The following is a 19,461-nucleotide window of genomic DNA, read 5'->3' as shown; positions in this document are numbered from 1 at the left end:
TCATCCTTATATCAGTGGAACGCAGCTACCGAACAATAGCAGCTGACTACAACCGACGGCACTCAGACAGAGAACCGGTATCGCACAGTACGGTGGCTCACGTGATCACCAAATTCCGAGAGACGGGCTCTGTTCAAGATAGGGCACGTAGTGAGCGACCAAAGACTGCCACCAATGACGAAACTGCAACGGCGGTTGTTGCGTCGTTTGTGAAAAGTCCTACACGAAGTACCCGTCGTGTGTCCCTAGCATGTCCAATAAGCCAATCCTCCGTTATCCGGATATTGCACACCAATCAGCGGCATCCTTACAAGCTGCACATGCAACATAAACTGAACGAGGATGACCCTGATCGCCGGTTGGAGTTCTGCATGTGGGCTACTGAACAACACAAACTGGATCCTGCGTTTGTCAAGGGCATACTGTTCAGTGACGAGGCGTATCTCACTTTGAACGGGGAGGTTAATCGACATAATTGTCGACACTGGTGTGACGCAAATCCTATCTGGGTTGACCCGAGTCGACAACATAGTCCAGCGAAGGTGATGGTTTGGTGTGACATATGGGACACCCGCATCATTGGGCCATTTTTCAGTTACAACACCTTAACTGCACCACAGTATCTGCTGCTGTTTCAGGACTTTGTGTTCCCTGCCACACTGAACGCTGACGGCTTTTTCCCATCTTATTTTCAGCACGATGGACCCCTCCACACTATAGACTTTGTGTCCGTCAATGGTTGGATGAACAACTGCCACGGAAGTGAATTGGTCGCCGTGGTCCCGTGGAGTGGCTGCCCAGATCCCCTGACTTAACGCCCCTTGATTTTTATCTATGGGGACATTTTAAGCAGATAGTGTATGCTGAGACAATCAGTGATTTGAGACACCTGGAGGAACGCATCCAACAAGCCTGTGACCAAACTTCAGGAGACATCTCCTCCGTGTGAGACTCCAGTCAGAGTGGTTGCAGGGACTACAGTTGTGCATTGCACGAAATGGACAACACGTAGAACATGTGTTGTAGCACTCAGTATCAAGGTAATTTCCCACCTTTGAACATTAATAACTTCTAAACTGTACTAGATAGGAAAAACAAATTACACCACTAAATTCCTGAGCTCAAGCTAGTGTTATTTGATGGGTCATACACCCCCTTCCCATTTAAAAAAAATGACGTGAATCCAAAATGGCGGATTTCAAGATGACATACACTTCAAAAGTTGCGGCCCCTCATCAAACCTCTGTTCCCATCATTACTTTTTACTTTTCCCGTCGATTTTCACTTATGCAGGTGTCCAAGGACTTTTGACTCACCCTGTATATTTTATGTATGGGTGGGAGTACCACGGTGGACATGGGAGGGTAATTACTTGTTTTTCGTTTGATTTTTGCATCAGCATTTTGGAGATGGCATTCCTTGGGGATACACTCATAAAATGCATATCAGCGGAAAGCTTATTTTTTGCAGAAGACGTTGCTACTAAAATTACCTTCCTATCTTAATCAGAGTTTGATATATTGAGGTTTAAATTGAGACACATTAAGGAGCCACCAGAATGTGACTATTTCACACCAGTAGTCGGCTCAAAGGCCGTAATTCTGGAACGATGCATTTCCCGACATATGGTCATCGGAACGTTTTTGCTTGTCTACCAATAAGGAATCCACCCGTGAAGTTTTGTCGTACCTTTTAGTTACACCCTCTATATACAAGATCCGTTTTGTTGATTTACGAAATCACTCTTTTTTCCTCAAACAATTTACAAAAAGGGTCTTAAATGAGGTGGTCGCACTAGTAATGACATCCCGTAGCGTCGTTAAGTAACACACACAGTATAAATAAAGCTTCAAAACCACAAATTGCAAGTTCTGCCGCAGATAATTCGGTAAGGTGTCTGCTTGTTGAGTGGGCAACCCAGATTCATATCACGGCTAGTACGGTTTGCTTTTTTTCCCTTTGAAAATACGTTTCTATATGTTTATATTCCTTCTTAATAATTACTTTCTTGCAATCTTAAATTAGTCGGGGTTAAGTCGTCAGAAGATTAAAATACATGTATGACTACTTTATCCGTGTGTGTGTACTCATATATGTATCTTTACATATTTGTTTCTTTCTTGGGGCCGCGGCGGCTCAGTGGTAGAGCGTTCAACTTTGGTGTTTGGGGTCCGGGTTCGATCCCAGTCCCCGACAAGTGAACTTTGTGGTGGACAAACACCGTGTGCGTGGGTTTTCTCGGGATTCTCCGGTTTTCCCGCTTTGTTCATTCCACCATTTCATTCATTACTCATCATCACCGTCTCCTTTAGCCTAACCGGCATAATCGTGGGACGTAAAACTCAAAAATTTCATTAGTTTCTTTCTTTCAACTAGTGTTGCCACGAGACCAGACAGAAACCTTTGATACGAGACGAGACAGACTACTTGTCCCGTCTCGTTTCCGAGACGAGATGATACGTCTCTTCAAATTCCTCGTATCGTCTCATATCTCAAAAATGAAAAGACTCGGAACTCGGAATAAATTATTGCCTTCGAAAGTATACCAGCGTTTATTATTTCAAATGAGGACTATCCTAAAAGAACAAGGAAGACCTAAAGTTATTTTTAAATGATTCTTACAAACAGCTTTCATTTCTATTTTCCAACCGATTCAAGTTTAAATATTTAGTGATACTCTTCCAGATTCAAGTAAAATGTTTAACCATTCTTTGAGATCAGTGTTTCAGAATATTTCATTCCGAGGGCTGGTGGTTATATCTATGTATAAAAATCCTTTATAAAAATACAAGTTCTCTTAATGCCAGTTTCATCAGCAACTAACCATTGTTCATGAGTTTTCTCGTTCCGAACAAAGACAGAAACGTGTAGGCCTTTTCCTGTACTGAGTTTGAAAGGATGCTTGTTTGACAATAAAATTTAGTTTCGTTTTATTGTTTTATGATGTTATTCGACCAAAGTCAATTTTGAAGTCAGAAAATCACATGGGCCTTCTTATATTTTGAAGTGGCGCCAGAGGTTTTGAAAAAAGGATTTCAGAATAAGTGGGGAAGGCTTGCCTTTCGACTGTACCGACGATATTGACAAATATTCCTGTCGTAATAATTCATTACTGGAAACCCTTGGCGCCCGAAGAATATTTAAGTGAGTCATCTCCTTGATTGCGATATTACGCCTGATATTTAATATACGTAGTTTGCTATATTACACATATATTTTCGTGAGCAAGAGCGGCTGGGCCCCTTTCCCCTCCCTTCGGGCGCCCGTGGTCGAAACTAAGTAGTCGTTGTTTTAAGCAGTGTTTCTTCCAGACATGTTTTTGGGGTGCTGCCCCCTGGAACTCTAAGAGTACCCCCCACCGGGAGACCAAAATAATAGTTCTATAATAGAATAATACCAGCAGTACCCCCGGGATCCTAAATATACCCTTCCAGGAACATTTTTCTGAAATAAACAATGATTGGAAGATTGTAGTCGTGTTGTGTGTTGTGCTGATAACCAAACAAAAGTGGTTAAAAGCTGTAATTTTAACCACTTTGTATAACAGCTCCTTTTTGTGGGCCTCATCCGCTCTAGTGTTGCCACGAGACGATACATTTCTTTTGTCTCGTCTCACGAGACTAGACAGCTTGAAGTCTTCTCTCGTCTCATCTCGTGGAAACACTACTTTCGACCATGTGGGTTACTGCCTCGATCTTGGAAATGTCCTCGAAGGGATTGTGCTATTAATAACAGATTTTATTCGAACTAATTGACTGACTCCGATGCAACATTGTTCCAATTTCGCCTATTCGCAATGTAATGGAATAGACAAACATACGTTTATATGGTTACATGAAGGCGGTCCCGTGTTCGATTCCTGGTGGGGGCACTCGGTCGAAAAATTTAAAAGTTTTTCAGGCCAGTCACCTTGAATGAGATTTTCCTTGGTTTTCCACATTCACACCAGGAAGATGCCAGGGTGATACCTTAGGTTTCAGATCACTTCCTTTCTTCCCCAATCCTTTCTTCCTTCCCTTTCCCCGGAAAGTGTGTTCGCCTAGAGATGTCATCCCTCGAACGTGACGGGTTAAATGGTCTCAGATGCCGAAAGCCCAGAAATCTAAATCCTAAATCCTAAATTTACAAAGTTACTTCTGGGAAACATTGTTCTTTCATATTTCAATTTATATTTCAATATATATTTCTATATATTGATATTTATTATTATTAATTGCTTTCTTGCATCTTTCCTACATTATTCTAGATTAGTTACCATCGGTTAGTTTAGTCACATTATGTATAGTTAAATACGGTTACGTATGTTTACCGTTTCTTTTCTTTTTTTCAAAATACATTCCTATCTGATCACATGTATTGTTAATTATTTATTTGTTGCATTTTTATTAATTTATTTCATACACACAACAGATAAAACAACTCATATATTTTAATTACACAGCACATAGTTCTTTGACATGGAGGGAAATCTCCTTTGGCTATAGGAGCATATAGTATTACCAATGGGGATTTCTCTCATCCCCCTTGTAATTCGCAGATCGTCTACAGATATAGAACATTGTTGAACATTTCTTGAACCACTTCATCACACCTTGGCCTTGTGACATGGTGCATTATTTTGTACAAAAATGCCACTACCGTTGGGAAACATGGTCGTCATCAAGGGGTGTACGTAGTCTGCAAGCAGTGTGCGATACTCGTCGGTCGTCATTGTGCCTTGCTCGAGCTATACTATATACATGCTCACGTGTATGTCCCCCAGAGCATTATTATTATTATTATTATTATTATTATTATTATTATTATTATTATTATTATTATTATTATTATTATTATTATTAATATTATATTTGAAGTACAATCAAATATCACGACATTAATTATTAGTTTTAATTAACGGAATTGAGCTGAAAATTAAATCTTGATTTCGAAAGATTAACCATTAAGTTTATGCGTTCGGTACCTTTCTAAAGTAATAAATACTGGAATTGGTTTCAAGGCTGTTTCTGACTGAATACTTTCTTCAAAATAATATTAAAAATTATAGAAAGATTTTCGACACATTAGAGTCGAGTCGAGATTTTTACGAAAAGTCTCGACTCGACTCGTGTCTCGGCTCGAAAATTAGAGTCGAGAAATAAATTTGTCTTGACTCGTCTCGAATTTTACAAAGTGTGTCAACTCGAATTTCAGTCCAGATTCGAGACATGTCTCGACTCGTGTGCATCCCTAAATATTCATATTTTAAATGTGCAATACTACCTTGCGAAAAATGACTCCGAGGTTAATTTACCAAAGTCTACTTTCTTCTTGTTAGATTAGTGATCGTGGTTTAGGATAGATTATGTAAAGTCAGACATGGTTATGTATGTTTACAATTTCGTTTCTTTCTTTCAAAATGCATTCCTATCTGTTCCCATTTATTATTAATAATTTATTTCTTGCATTTATTAATAACTATCAGAAAAACCCATTATTCGCATGGTGGCTGTATTTGGAAGTCAACGCCTCTATAGTATCACCGTTGATTTCAGCGAGTGCGAAAACTTTGGATTTGACATTAATATCGGCCATTTTGGATTAATTTTACATGTCAGTTATCATCTCCGGTACCCCGACCCTCAACTAAGTGGGGTTAATTTGGAAGTTAATGCAATCGGAGTTTCACCATTGATCTCAGCGACCGCCAAAACTTTGAATTCGACACTAATATCGGTTATCTTCTACTACTTTTACATGTCCCTGTAAACGTCTCCTGAGACTTCCTGGTTCGATTTAAAAAAACGCTTCGTTTTGATCCGGAACCTGGGCCAAGGTACCCAAGATCAAAATTTGGTAACTCTCGGTCCTCTTGTCTGGTCTCCAGGCAGCACACAGATACATGCATACAGACAGACAGACACACAAACAAAATTTTATTTTATTTATATTAGATTAGGTGTATTTCAAACAGTGCTTCTTCCACAAGTGTTTTAAGGGATACTGCCCGCCCGGAGCTCTGAGAGTGCCCCCCGGAAGAGACCAAAATAATACATCTATAATATAATAAAAAATAGAAAGTTATCGATAGTGCCCCCGGAATACGAAGTGTGTCCCCCCCGGAACATAGTTTCTGAAAGAAACACTGATTTCAAACACAACAGATAGAACCAACGGCGCCGACTTTCCAAAATGTATGTGGGTGCATATAAATGGCGGGACGAGTTATACATTTTCAGGGGAGTCTCGATTTTTTTTTGATTGATTTCTTTTTAGTTAAAATCTTTTATGAACACTGTCATAAAGGGCTGTGCTGTGATAAAGTAAAATATACCGGTAATATAAGGATAAGTTGGGACTGTCCTAGCTCAGTCGGTAACACGGCTGACTTAAACGTAAAGAAACAGGTTGAAACCCGGGTACAAGTTTAATTCCGGTAATGCATATTCCCAACATATATAATCGTGATATTTAGTGTATATTTTCAACAACTTACATGATGCACAATGAGTGCAAGAGGCAGTGATATTATCAAACGTTACTAAAAGAAAATACTACATTCATACAAATTAAAATGAAAATATCATCATAAAAGAAAATAATTTTAATGGTACTGCAAAAAGAACTTGCAAAGGATTTTGAAAATGAAATCTTTGAGTCTTGCGTCCCACGGTTATGCCGGTTAGGCTAAAGGAGACGGTGATGATGAGAGATGAATGAAATGGTGGAATGAAGAAAGTGGTAGGAAACGGGAGTGCCCCGAGAAAACCCACGAGCACGGTGTTTGTCCACCACAAGGTTCACTTGGCGGGGACTGTTATCGAACCCGGAACCCCAAGCACCAGAGGTGAATATTCTACCACTGAGCCACCGCGCCCCCTGCAAGGATTTTGTTGTGGACATAAAGTATAAAGTGACTAACTTAGTGTGTTCCTTGGTTGCCTTTGCAAAAACACATTTGAAACAATCAATTATGTTTTAGAGGTTAGAAATTTTAACTCCCATCTCTATGTTTTAATTGTTTATTTTTTAATAGTGTCAAGCGAGAAATATTTATTTTATTATGTTTATTATGTTTCGAAACTAAACATCTTGCCTGCAGCGCCCTGACAAGATTATTTGTGTGAGTGCTTTAACCAGGGAACACCAAGGAGGCGGCGCACATACACAGAACAACCCCTAGCATTTCTTACACAGTACAACGTTGTTTGGCATATAACGTTGCTCCTGTACTAGCGAGAAGGCAGCATTCTGTTATATCGTTGTAGTGAGTGGCGTGTTAAAATACTCCTAGTATCAGTTTTTTCATTGTTCGATTGACCTTGAAGGACCAACAAATGCCTTTCGAGGAATACAAGTTCCCTTTAATTCATGAAGTTAATATAGAAATGACCTTCAAACCTATGCTGTGCATAAATGCTGGAAGTCTTATAAAACGGTTTTATCCGTGTGTCTGTAGACCAGAGCCCTGCAAAGCCAGGCCCGAAGACGGTCCGGATGGATCTGTATTCTGTGTCCGTCTCGACCCGATCCGGCCCGAATCTCGAGCCGGGCAGAGAATGGGCCGGACTCTAAACTGGCCGGGCACAAAGGAGCCGGGCTCTAAACGGGCCGGGCGTAACCGGCCTGAGAACAACCAAGTTGATAAATCAAGTCAATCCTTCAATATGTAATGGAAAATGAGAAATATGTCGTCATAATATTGCACTGTCTATTTGTTCTTCTCAAATAGGAAAATCGTGTGAAAAGTTACCCAAGGTTTGTTTTCTATATCCCTATACTGTCTGTCTATTTGTTATCTGTGCTTGCTCTGTCCAGCCATGTTTATTATACAATAATACAGCTCATGGACGTAAAAGTCTTATACTACACTCATTAATGCATTACAAGTAACAGAGAAGATATGTAAAACTTCTACACCGTATGTGATACTAATACTACAACTACTACTGCTAATACTATTATTACTATTGCGATTACGAATGCTAGTGCTAATTCCACTATTGCCGCCACTGCTACTACTGTTACTATTACAACTACTGCTACTACTTATTACTATACTAATACGACAGCGAATACCACTACTGCTATTACTAGTAATACGAAAACAAAACAATGCAAATGAAATCTTTGAGTTTTACGTCCCACAAGTATGCCGGCTAGGCTAAAGGAGACGGTGAGAATGGTGGAATAAATGAAATGAAATGGTGGAATTAATAAAGTGGGAGGAAACGGGAGAACGTCGAGAACCCCCGCACACGGTGTTTGTCCACCAAAAATTTCATTTGGCGAGACCTGGGATCGAACCAGGGACCCCATCCACCAGTAGTGAACGCTCAATCACTGAGCCACCGTTCCAGGAACACCTAATCCGCCCTGGCGTCTTGGTGATTTATTTTATCATAATATTTGGTTATATTTGTAGTATCATACTATGATATAAAGAATACAGGAACATGTAACATCATTTGGTATTTGGCTTGCTAATTGAACATAACTACAAATTGCACTGATCTTATGAGCACGCCAGTTCACGGTTTTGGCCTCCGTGGTCTAAAGGTAGCGTACCAAATTCTACTTAGTAGGTCAAGTACTTAACTTTATCATACGTTCTTTAGGTAACTACGGCTCAGGCTATATGGATGATGATGGGATGAATTGGTGGAATGAAAACAGTGGGAGGAAGCGGGACCACCCCGGAAACTCCCACGCACACGGTATTTGTCCACCACAAAGCTCACATAGCATCTGGGTGGTAGTTCTGTACGGATCCAATGAACTACGGAATAACGTAGCAGAAACTCCCTACTCTGTAAATATATACTGCTAATATTCGTAAGTTTCAAGCTTGTAAAAGAACGTAGCTGTTTTGTCTTTCTATTAAGGTTTACGATATTTCTATCGTATCTTGTCTGAGCTTCAAAACGAGAGTTAATACGTTTATTGATTTATGGTTAGGGATTGGTCCTTTAAAACATTTAATTAAATCGAGAGGTGATAGAAACATACTATCCCGCGAAAAACGTACATTTTCTTTTGTGACAGATGATAACACTACTTCAAGTTTCACTATTGAATTCATATTGTTTGGAAATCTTCGTTTCATACTGTGAAACGATACTCACTTCTTTTAGTTTGGTATTGGTACTGGTAACTCCTCTAATATATCAACAAGTTGAAACTCTTAGTCATAGATTAAAAATGTAGCAATACACGTTGAAACCGAGCTTGGCTAACTTCAGCTACTTTTTTTTGAATAGGAATTGGTGGAAAATATTCTTGGGATGCTGAATTCTTGGAGGAACATTTCCTTACGACTCTGATATATTTTAAAAAGCCGTATCTTTATATCTCCTATTGTTTTGATTCCTGGAAACAAGAATTCAAATAGGAAATGATAGTTAATTGGAACCACTTCCTGTTGAAAGTAAAAAAAAAGACGTATCCTGATATCTCCTATTGTTTTGATCTATGGAAAAAAGAATTGAGATAGGAAGTAATAGTTAATTTGAACCACTTCCTGTTCCGGTAGGGTGTTGACAATAATTATGGTATGTTGCCTAGAGACGGTAAATCGTTTGGACAAAAATGTTCTATCTGTTACTGTTTTTGCTCTATGGCGAGGAACGTTCAAACATAATATGGCTAATTTTAACAAATTCTGCTTTGATCAAAACTGCCACGGAAATGGAGGAGGCTATTCTTGAGACGATGAATCGATTGCAAAAAGCCACTTTTTAATATCTTTTACCATTTTTGCTCTACGGAAATCAGTATTGGAACAGGAAGTACTAGTAAATTTGAACAATTTCCAGTTTTAGTAGAGTTATATGGATAGTAACGATATGTTTGTTGAAGGTTGAATCGTTTGCTTAAAACTGTTTCTAGCTATCTGCTGCCGTTTTCATTCTATAGCAATAAACGTTGAAACCGTTATTGAAACCAGAAGTTATAATAAATTCTAACTACAGCCGAATTTAGTATTGTAGATATTTGTCTTTAGACTCTAAATCGTTTGCAGAAACCACTTCTCACTATCCGTTATCATTTTCTTTATATATCGACAAACGTTGAAATCGGAAATAGCTAATTTGAAGCAATTCCGGTTTGAGTAGAAGGTTAACGGAGGAAATAAAATATATTCATTGGATACTGAATTAATTGCAAAAGACCACATCTTGAAGCATTTACTATTTCTATTACGCGGAAATTTGAAATTGAAACCGGAAGTAATAGTAAATTTCAACCACTTATAATTTCGGTAGAATATTTTGTGTACCCATGATGTTGACTCTAGATGATAACTCGTTTTCAAAAATCAGTTCTCGCTATGTAACCGTTTTATGCTATGACGATGAAAGTTGAAACTGTTGTTGAAACCGGAAGTAATAATAAATTTAAACCATTTTCAATTTTAGTAGAGATTGTGAATGACCATGATATGTTGCCTATACACGCGCAATCGTTTACAAAAAAAAAAAAAACGTTTTCATATATGTTACCGTTTTCATCTATGGGTTAAATGTTAGAACCGGAAATTGCTAATTTGAACCACTTCTGGGTTCAATATAAAGTTAACGGATGAGATGGAACCTATTCTATTCATTGGATGAAGAATCAATAGCAGAAAACCATTTCTCTATACAGGGGCGGATCCAGGACCGACTTCTGGGGGGGCGGTGGGTTGTCATAATGCTACTTTTAAGGGTTCCAAACTCTGGGATTGATTTTATTTATATGTAAAAAATAAGAAAGTTTCCTCTTCTGGGGGGGGCGATCGCCTCCATCGCTCCCCCTAGGATCCGCCCCTGTCTCTATATCAATTTCTGTCTTTGCTTTGGTATCTGTCAACAGACACACGGATGAAACCACTCTATAAGATTTCCGACTTTATGCACAGCACAGTTTGGTAGTTTAAAACCTGTCTTTGGTTCCATAAATATTATTAACACTAACATATCAATGATACTCTTGTGTATGATTCAAAAAGTTAGCCGTGAAATTTAATCTAGATTGGAAGTAGTTGTGGAAAGGCCTCTTGCTATAACAGATTTGTAGGTGTTCAGATAAAACCAACATAATATTTCTATTTCACAACGGGTGAGTAATGCATAGGTCATTTCTACTGTATATCAACTTCACGGACCAAAGCGACTTCTGACTTGATGTGAAACCATTTGCTAGTTCTTCAAGGTCAATAACAACAAAATAGCTAATACTACCACTACACGCGACCCATTACTTCGATAGAAGAGGCAGATTCAATAGACGTGTTTACGTATAAAAGAAGCCCTCCGGCACTTAGGCTGGGTGGAAGCAATAACATTCTATGCGAAAGATCGCTGTTTGTTCTATCTGTTCGAGTTTGCTTGTGTATCTGTCTGTGTGCGGCCTGGGGATCAGACGAGTTGACATAAAGTTACTAAATTTTAATAACGGATGCTTTTGTCCAGGCCCCAGACCAGGACCAAGTGGTTATTATTTTTAAAAAATCGAACCAGGGGTCTCAGGGGAGGGGGGCGGTTACCGAGACATGTAATAATATTAGAAAATTGCCGATATTTGTGTCGAATTCATAGTTTTCACGGTCACTGAGATCAATGGTGACACTTTAATTAGCGATGACTTTCAAAATCAGCTACCATTGCGTGCGGGCCGGGGTCACCGGGAGGGGGAGATATACAGAAACAGGTAAAAATAATCCAAAATGACCTATATTAGTATCAAATCCTTAGTTTTCACGGTCGCTGAGATGAATGGTGATTCTTCCAGAGGCGTTGAATTCTAAATACAGCTCCCATCGCTTGAGAGCCAGAGGCGTTCTTTTTAAATTTTGAACCAGGGGGTCTCAAGAGGCGTTTCCCGCGATATGTAAAAGTAGTAGAAAATTACCGATATATTTTCGTTTCGTTGTTCAGTTTGTTTACATAGATATTTTATCTGACCCATGCGAAAAGTGGTTATTTTCAGCTAGTTATAATTAAATGCAAGAAATAAATTATTAATAATATACAGGGTGGCCCAAAAGTACGTATATAGTACCGTACTGATCAGCTCATTGCATTTTATATAATTTCTTACTTTTATCCATCAGGTATATTTAGTTTTATTATTATTTGTTCTTAATATGTTTTTACTTACATCTTAAGCTCAGAAGAGCCGAAGCAAATAAACTCATACACTAGAATGTTATAGTTGATCAATACAGAGGTGTATGCCTACGTTTGGAGTGCATTTTGAAAAAAAGAAACGAAAATGTAAACATACATAACCGTATTTGACTTTACATAATCTATCCTAAACCGCGGTCACTAATATAAGATAATGTAGCAAAAAATACAAGAAAGTAATTAATAATAATAATAAATATGAACATGTAAAAATATATTTTGAAAGAAAAAAGTTCCCCTGGCAGAACTTGTTTACTCCAGACGCCGAAACGTTAACCAGAGTTGGAGTGGGTGAGTGGGTCGAATTTTCTGAGTGGGACGTGGGTCAACAGCATGTGACCCACCACCCACCGTGACCCACTGCGACCCATCACCCACCATGACCCACTTTGCTCACTGCATTGTAAACAGCATTTTCTGAACAGCATATTTTTTTCACCCTCGACTCTAGCCATAGAAAGTAAAAACTAAAAAGAAGAAGAACATTGAAGAAGCAGTTGAAGTTAAATTTATATCATGGCAGTCACGGTGGTTCATATCAAGAACTGCCTAATATCAATATTAGGCAGTCAACTAATATCGATCGTTTTCGATTATTTTTAGAAATCAATCCTATATATAGAAAATGCCCCCCCAACAAAAGGGAGTTTTAAAAAATGATATTGAGATTAGGGCCTATGTATATGCCAAATGTAATTTCAGTTGACTTTGATGTTGATGAACACACATACATAGTTATATATAATTTTTATATAATAATTCCTACATTATAGGTGATTCAAAATAAAACAAGTAGTTAGCTCCTCTAAAAACTGTTAGGCTGTGTCTGAAAAGTCTAGAAGTAAGTCCTATTGCTATTATTACAATTGCAAATATGATCAATTTCCTAAAGTTCTGCAAGAGTGCCTGGAGTTCTTTCTTCAATAGAAACAAATGAAAAAGAAGAAAAAAGAAGGCCTTGAAAGTAAAACGTAGACAAATTCACCAGTGCTCAGAAGAAGCTGTCTACAATGCACCGAACAGAATGGCTTGGTGAGTCACAGTAGTTCGGTGGGTTAGCATGGGTCAGAACGGATTGTTTGGTCAAAGTGGGTCACGGTGGGTTGTGTGTCGCAGTGAGTCATATCCTGTTGACCCACAACCCACTTAAAAATCTTAATCCAATTGACCCACTGACACTCCATTATTTCAGTCATTTTTACCGAAATCTAGAACATCAACATTTTCGATTACTTTCCAAAATTGGCCCTGTAGTGGCGAAACGGTCAGTGAGTAGTGGTTGTGCCTATTAAATCCTTTTCTCAGAATCACAATATCTACAACATATCACAGTTTCAGTCATTTTTACCGAAATCCAAAATATCACCATCTTTGGTTACTTTCAAGTGGCCTGGTTGTGGCCAAATGGTCAGTAATTATTGGTTGTACCCATTAGGACATTTTCTCAGAATCACAATATCTACAACATATCACAGTTTCAGTCATTTTTACCTAAATGCAGAACATCACCATTTTAGCTTACTTTCAGAAAAGTCATCTCGTAGTGTCCAAACGGCCAGTGATTATTGACTGTGCCCATTAAGACTTTCTCTCAGAATCACAATATCTACAACATATCGCAGTTTCAGTCATTTTTACTGAAATCCAGGACATCAACATTTTCGGTTACTTTCAAGAAAGTGGCCTGTAATGGCCAAACGGAAATTGATTAGTTTGTGTGCCCATTAAGACCTTTTCTCGGAATCACAAGATTTACAACATATCACAGTTTCAGACACTTCTGTCGAAATCCAGAACATCACCATGTTCCGTTACTTTCAAGAAAGTGGCCCGGTAGTGGCCAAACGGTCAGTAATTATTAGTTGTGCCCATTAGGACATTTTCTCAGAATCACATTATCTACAACATATCACAGTTTCAGTCATTTTTACCGAAATCAAGAACATCGCCATCTTCGGTTACTTTCAAAATAGTGGCCTTGTGGTGGCCAAACGATCAGTGATTAGTGGTTGTGCTCATTAAGACCTTTTCTCAGAATCACAATATCTACAAAATATCACAGTTTCAGTGATTTTACCGAAATCCAGAACATGGCCATCTTCGGTTTCTTTCAAGAAAGTGGCCTCGTTATTGCCAAACGGTCATTGATTAGTGTTTGTGCCCATTAAGACCTTTTCTCAGAATTACCACATTTACAACATATCACAGTGTCAGTCATTTTACCGAAATCCAGAAAGTGGCTATCTTCGGTTACTTTCAAAATAGTGGTCTCGTGGTGGCCAAACGATCAGTGATTAGTGGTTGTGCTCATTAAGACCTTTTCTCAGAATCACAATATCTACAAAATATCACAGTTTCAGTGATTTTACCGAAATCCAGAACATGGCCATCTTCGGTTTCTTTCAAGAAAGTGGCCTCGTTGTGGCCAAACGGTTATTGATTAGTGTTTGTGCCCATTAAGGCCTTTTCTCAGAATCTCAATATCTACAACATATCACAGTTTTAGTCATTTTTACCGAAATCAAGAACATCGCCATGTTCGGTTACTTTCAAAACAGTGGCCTCGTAGTGGCCAAACGATCAGTGATTAGTGGTTGTGCTCATTAAGACCTTTACCCAGAATCACAATATCTACAACATATCACCGTTTCAAGCAATTGCTATGAAATCCAAAATAACGTTAAGTTCTGCTGTTGGCAAAAATGTGGCTCTGTAGTTACCAAATGGTCAGTGATTGGTGGTTGTGCTTATTGAGACTTTTTCTCAGGATCTCAACATCTACAACCCATCACAGTTTTACTGATTTTCATTGAAATGCAGAATATCATTATGTTTGGCTGTTTTCAAAAAAGTAGCCCTGTACTGGCCAAATATCAGTGTTTGGTGGTTATGGCCATTAGGACCTTTTCGGAATCACAATATCTACAACATCACGGTTTTTGTATTTTTGTCCAAAATCTCGAATGTCGTTTTCTTCGGCTTTTTTTAAAGAAAGTGGCCTCATGGTGGCCAAACGGCCAACGATTTTTGGTTGTGTCCATTGAGATTTTTTCTCAGGAACATAATATCTACAACATAACACGGTTCCAAGCAATTCCACCGAAATCCAATTTCCATAAAGATTGTTCGGAGTCCTTTCTCATTTCGAAGGAGCATTGTCTCTGCAAAACTTCTCTGTAAAAAACTTCAAAACCCGTATTTTGTACTTTGAAATCATCCTTGCATCGGCAGAGTATCGTTCCTTGAATTTGGTCCTTTTAAATCAAAGATACCCTTTTTTTAAAAGGGACCCTTTGCCTCCTTTAACCTGTTCTCCGAAAGAAACAAAAAAAAACATGTGTGCATTTATTTTCGGTCTAGTATATATGTGCCAAGTTTGAAGAAAATCGGATGAATAGAAATCCTTGTGAACCTATTTATATCTCCTTAAAGTTTCACTTTTTGGACTTGACAAATCGTTTGTCCCGAAGTCCTCAATTTCTTTATTACCTCAAATTGCATTGTAAATAAATGCACTTGCAAATTTCCAATATTATATACTGTAATTTCTTAGCCGATACAATTTTCTGTTCCCGAAAAACAAGAAAGCACCCGTCAAAAGCAATTCATCGAACTTTCCCCTAGAATTTATCATAATAAAGTTTTTTGTTCCTCTCTCTCAGAGATTTGCATCCCTTTTACCTTTAGGGCCACTCATTGACAAAAGGTACTCACATGACCGCTATATACAGACATGCTCTTAAGTAGGTCAGAGATTGGGAAAGTAGACGATTTTTAATAATAATAATAATAATAATAATAATAATAATAATAATAATTATTATTATTATTATTATTATTATTATTATTATTATTATAACAATTAGGTTTACAACTAGGGTCCCATCTCTTTATCTTGTCTGAGAGTCCCGCTAGTCAACTAAGCCATTGGTGTTCCTTATTTTGTGTTTCTCTCTCTTTCTGTGTCGTGTGGATGTTTGTTTTGGGGTGTTAGGCTTTTATATTAAACCTTTACATTACATTTTTTTTCTTTTTTACGAGATTTTCTTTTGGAAAAGGAAAGAAACTGCTTTCCTGTTATGTGTGTTTCTTACCATTCACCTTGTTTGAACTGCTTAGGTAAGATGATTTTGTAACTTTTATGTCATCCATTGCAATCACGATAATAAAATGGTAAGTCTTAACAATTTATTTTATTCTATTATTTGCAGTTTGCCACACTGATATATTTGTACCAAAATTGAGGTTTGGTCCAACGCCTTTCGAATGTGCAACCAACCCAAGCGCTGAGCTTTTTGGGTTGCCTGCTATTGCAGGAAAGGGAGAATTGCAGGTGGTAATGCACTTTTGGAGTCGTGTATACATATATGTTATGATATTTAAATAACGTACCTTTAAAAATCCATGATGATGTTCCTCTGATGATCCACTTCTAAGAGAGATTGGAATTCTCCATACACAATGCAGGAGATAGCTGCTGGTAGAGGCTTCGTAAAATGAACTTCCAGACGAACACAGACGTGACGTATAAGGTTCCAATGCTGCACAGCGCTGGCTTCTCCATCTTGAGTAATGTCGAAAACAAAAATAGTGTATCCTTGAGGAAAGTCAAGGCGAGGAATATTGTTGCCATGATTGGAAAAGTGAACACCTGATCCACAGAATAAGGTATGATATGAGGAAACATAGAGGTTGCTTTCGAAAATTGGTTGTAATGGTTTTGAAGGTACAGGTTTTCCATGAATGTATAGAGAGAAGAAATTGATGTCAAAATGTTTGAAATGAAATGGATTTGAAGTTATTGTTCCTCTATAGGCATCATTTTGTGTAAACGCCACAATCACTCGAGTTGGTAATACTCCCATAAATAAATTATCAATTGTTTTTGAATGAAGATCCTTTGGAATGACGAATGACTTCATTTGCACTCTTGTGAGAGGATATTTGGCTGTTGTTGATTGTAGAAGCTTGTTATGTGCTAGTTTTATTGTAGGACTAACATTAATCTTTTTAATATGTAAAGCAGCGTCTAAAATATTCACTTTAGCCACAACAGACGCATCACTAGCGATGAGACAAAAGTTTGGCTTTGCAGGAATTAACTTGAGACGTAATTCTACTCCTTGGATTAACAACTTATCTTGATTAAAAATATCACAATGAAGATGTCCAAATATGTCGAATTTTGCACTTTTTTTGTTAATTCATAACGTTGTTGAAATCCTCTATTACCACTAGATTTTGCATCCATATGTCCAGCAGTATCTTGAAACCAGAATGCACATTGAGGATGAGTATTTTTAGCAGAGTCATCATAATTTAACAGTTTTTCAATGTATGATCGATATGAGTAGTAGAAAATGGATCGATCTGGAACAACCTGGAACATATGAGAACAGATGAGAACCACTCACGGGCCCCTGAGAAATTGAGCACCTTACACCGTGAGCCCATGGTCTTTTACGACCTCCATTTTAGGGGTGAATTTATTCCCTTTTATGAGCACCTTTTAGGGGGTGTATTCGTTCTCTTTTATGACCACTTTGTAGGGGGTGAACTCGTTCTCTTTTATGAGCATATTTTCCAACCCCTACGAACATCACACAGCAGAGCAGATAACACATAAGACTCGTTCTCTTTTATGAGCACATTTTTCAACCCCTTAGCATCAGACTACATAGCGCATCAGACAGAGACTACGAAACATAGCAGGGGTGAACATAACGAACATAGCAGAGAATAGGGGTGGACTCGATTACGAACACACAGCACAGCTAATAAAAGAGTATGGTATATTTTCCAACCCCTATTTGAACATAGCATGGCTTACGTGAACCCATGGTCTTTTACGACCTCCATTTTAAGGGTGTACTCGTTCTCTTTTATGAGCATATTTTCCAACCCCTACGAACACATAGCAGAGGTGTATTTGTCTTCAACCCCTTAGCATCAGACTACATAGCATAACAGAACTAGTAAAAGAGATTGGTATACTATTTGAACATAGCGCATCAGACAGAGACTACAAAACATAACAGGGGTGAACATAACGAACATAGCAGAGAATAGGGGTGAACTCGTTCCCTTTTCCAACCCCTATTTGAACATATTAGAAATTACATAAGACTACGAGGGTGTATTCCAACCCATATTTTAACATAGGAATTTATTCCCTTTTATGAGCACTTTTTAAGGGGTGAACTCGTTTCCAACCCCTATTTGAACATGACGAACATAGCAGAGAATACGGGTGGTAAACACATAGCAAGGGTATATTCGTTTTCTCCTCTATAACTTTCCTGTTTTCAAGCTCCCAGTAATGAATGACGCAAATATTGTTGTCTTTCACATACACGGTCGTAATTGAACTAATTCGAACAATAGTCTTGAACAAAACGATAATAACCATCAAGCTGATGGTAAATACACTTGTTTCACTACAATATTTGACAACTGCTCATTGCATTGCTTAAGAAGAGTTCCGTCGACCGTTTTGTACGTACCCTTTTACAGCGCAAAATTAATTGAAATCTTCCAGTTTTACGTCCCACGTCTATGCCGATGAAGCTAAAGGAGACGTTGATGATGAGTAATGAATAAAAGGGTGGAATGAAGAAAGTTGGAGCAAACGGCAGAACCCCGAGGAAACCAACGCACACGGTGTTTTTCCACAACGAAGTTCACTTGGCGGGGGCTGGGATCGATGCTGGGACCCAAAGCACCAGAGGTGAACGCTCTTCCACTGAACCACCGCGGCCCTACAGCGCGAAATAGCTATATATACTTAGTCGCTACAAAGTTTTTTCACCTGTATGTATTAACATGTGTCTTGCCAAAGATGAACTTTGCGTAAATTTCTTAGCATACTCTTGGAACATATAAGGTTTTTCACCTGTATGTATAAACTTGTGTACTACCAAATCTGAAATTTGAGTAAATCCCTTTCCACGCCCTTTGCACGAATAAGGTTTTGAATCTGTATGTATTAACGTGTGTTTCACCAAAGCTGAACGCTCTATAAATTTCTTACCACACTCTTAACATGCATAAGGTTTTACACCTGTATGTTTTAACATGTGCGTTGACAAATATGAACTTCGACTAAATTTCTTACCGCACTCTTCGCACGAATGAGGTTTTTCACCTGTATGTATTAACATGTGTATTGGCAAATATGAACAATGCCTAAATTTCTTACCGCACTCTTCGCACGAATGAGGTTTTTCACCTTTATGTATTAACATGTGTCTTGCCAAAGATGAACTTCGATTAAATGCCTCTCCGCACTCTTCGCACGAATGAGGTTTTTCAC

The sequence above is a fragment of the Thermobia domestica genome, chromosome 17 (assembly GCF_964235325.1).
Source record: "Thermobia domestica chromosome 17, izTheDome1.hap1.1, whole genome shotgun sequence".
NCBI lineage: Eukaryota > Metazoa > Arthropoda > Insecta > Zygentoma > Lepismatidae > Thermobia > Thermobia domestica.
Note: the sequence above shows the minus strand (reverse complement) of the source record.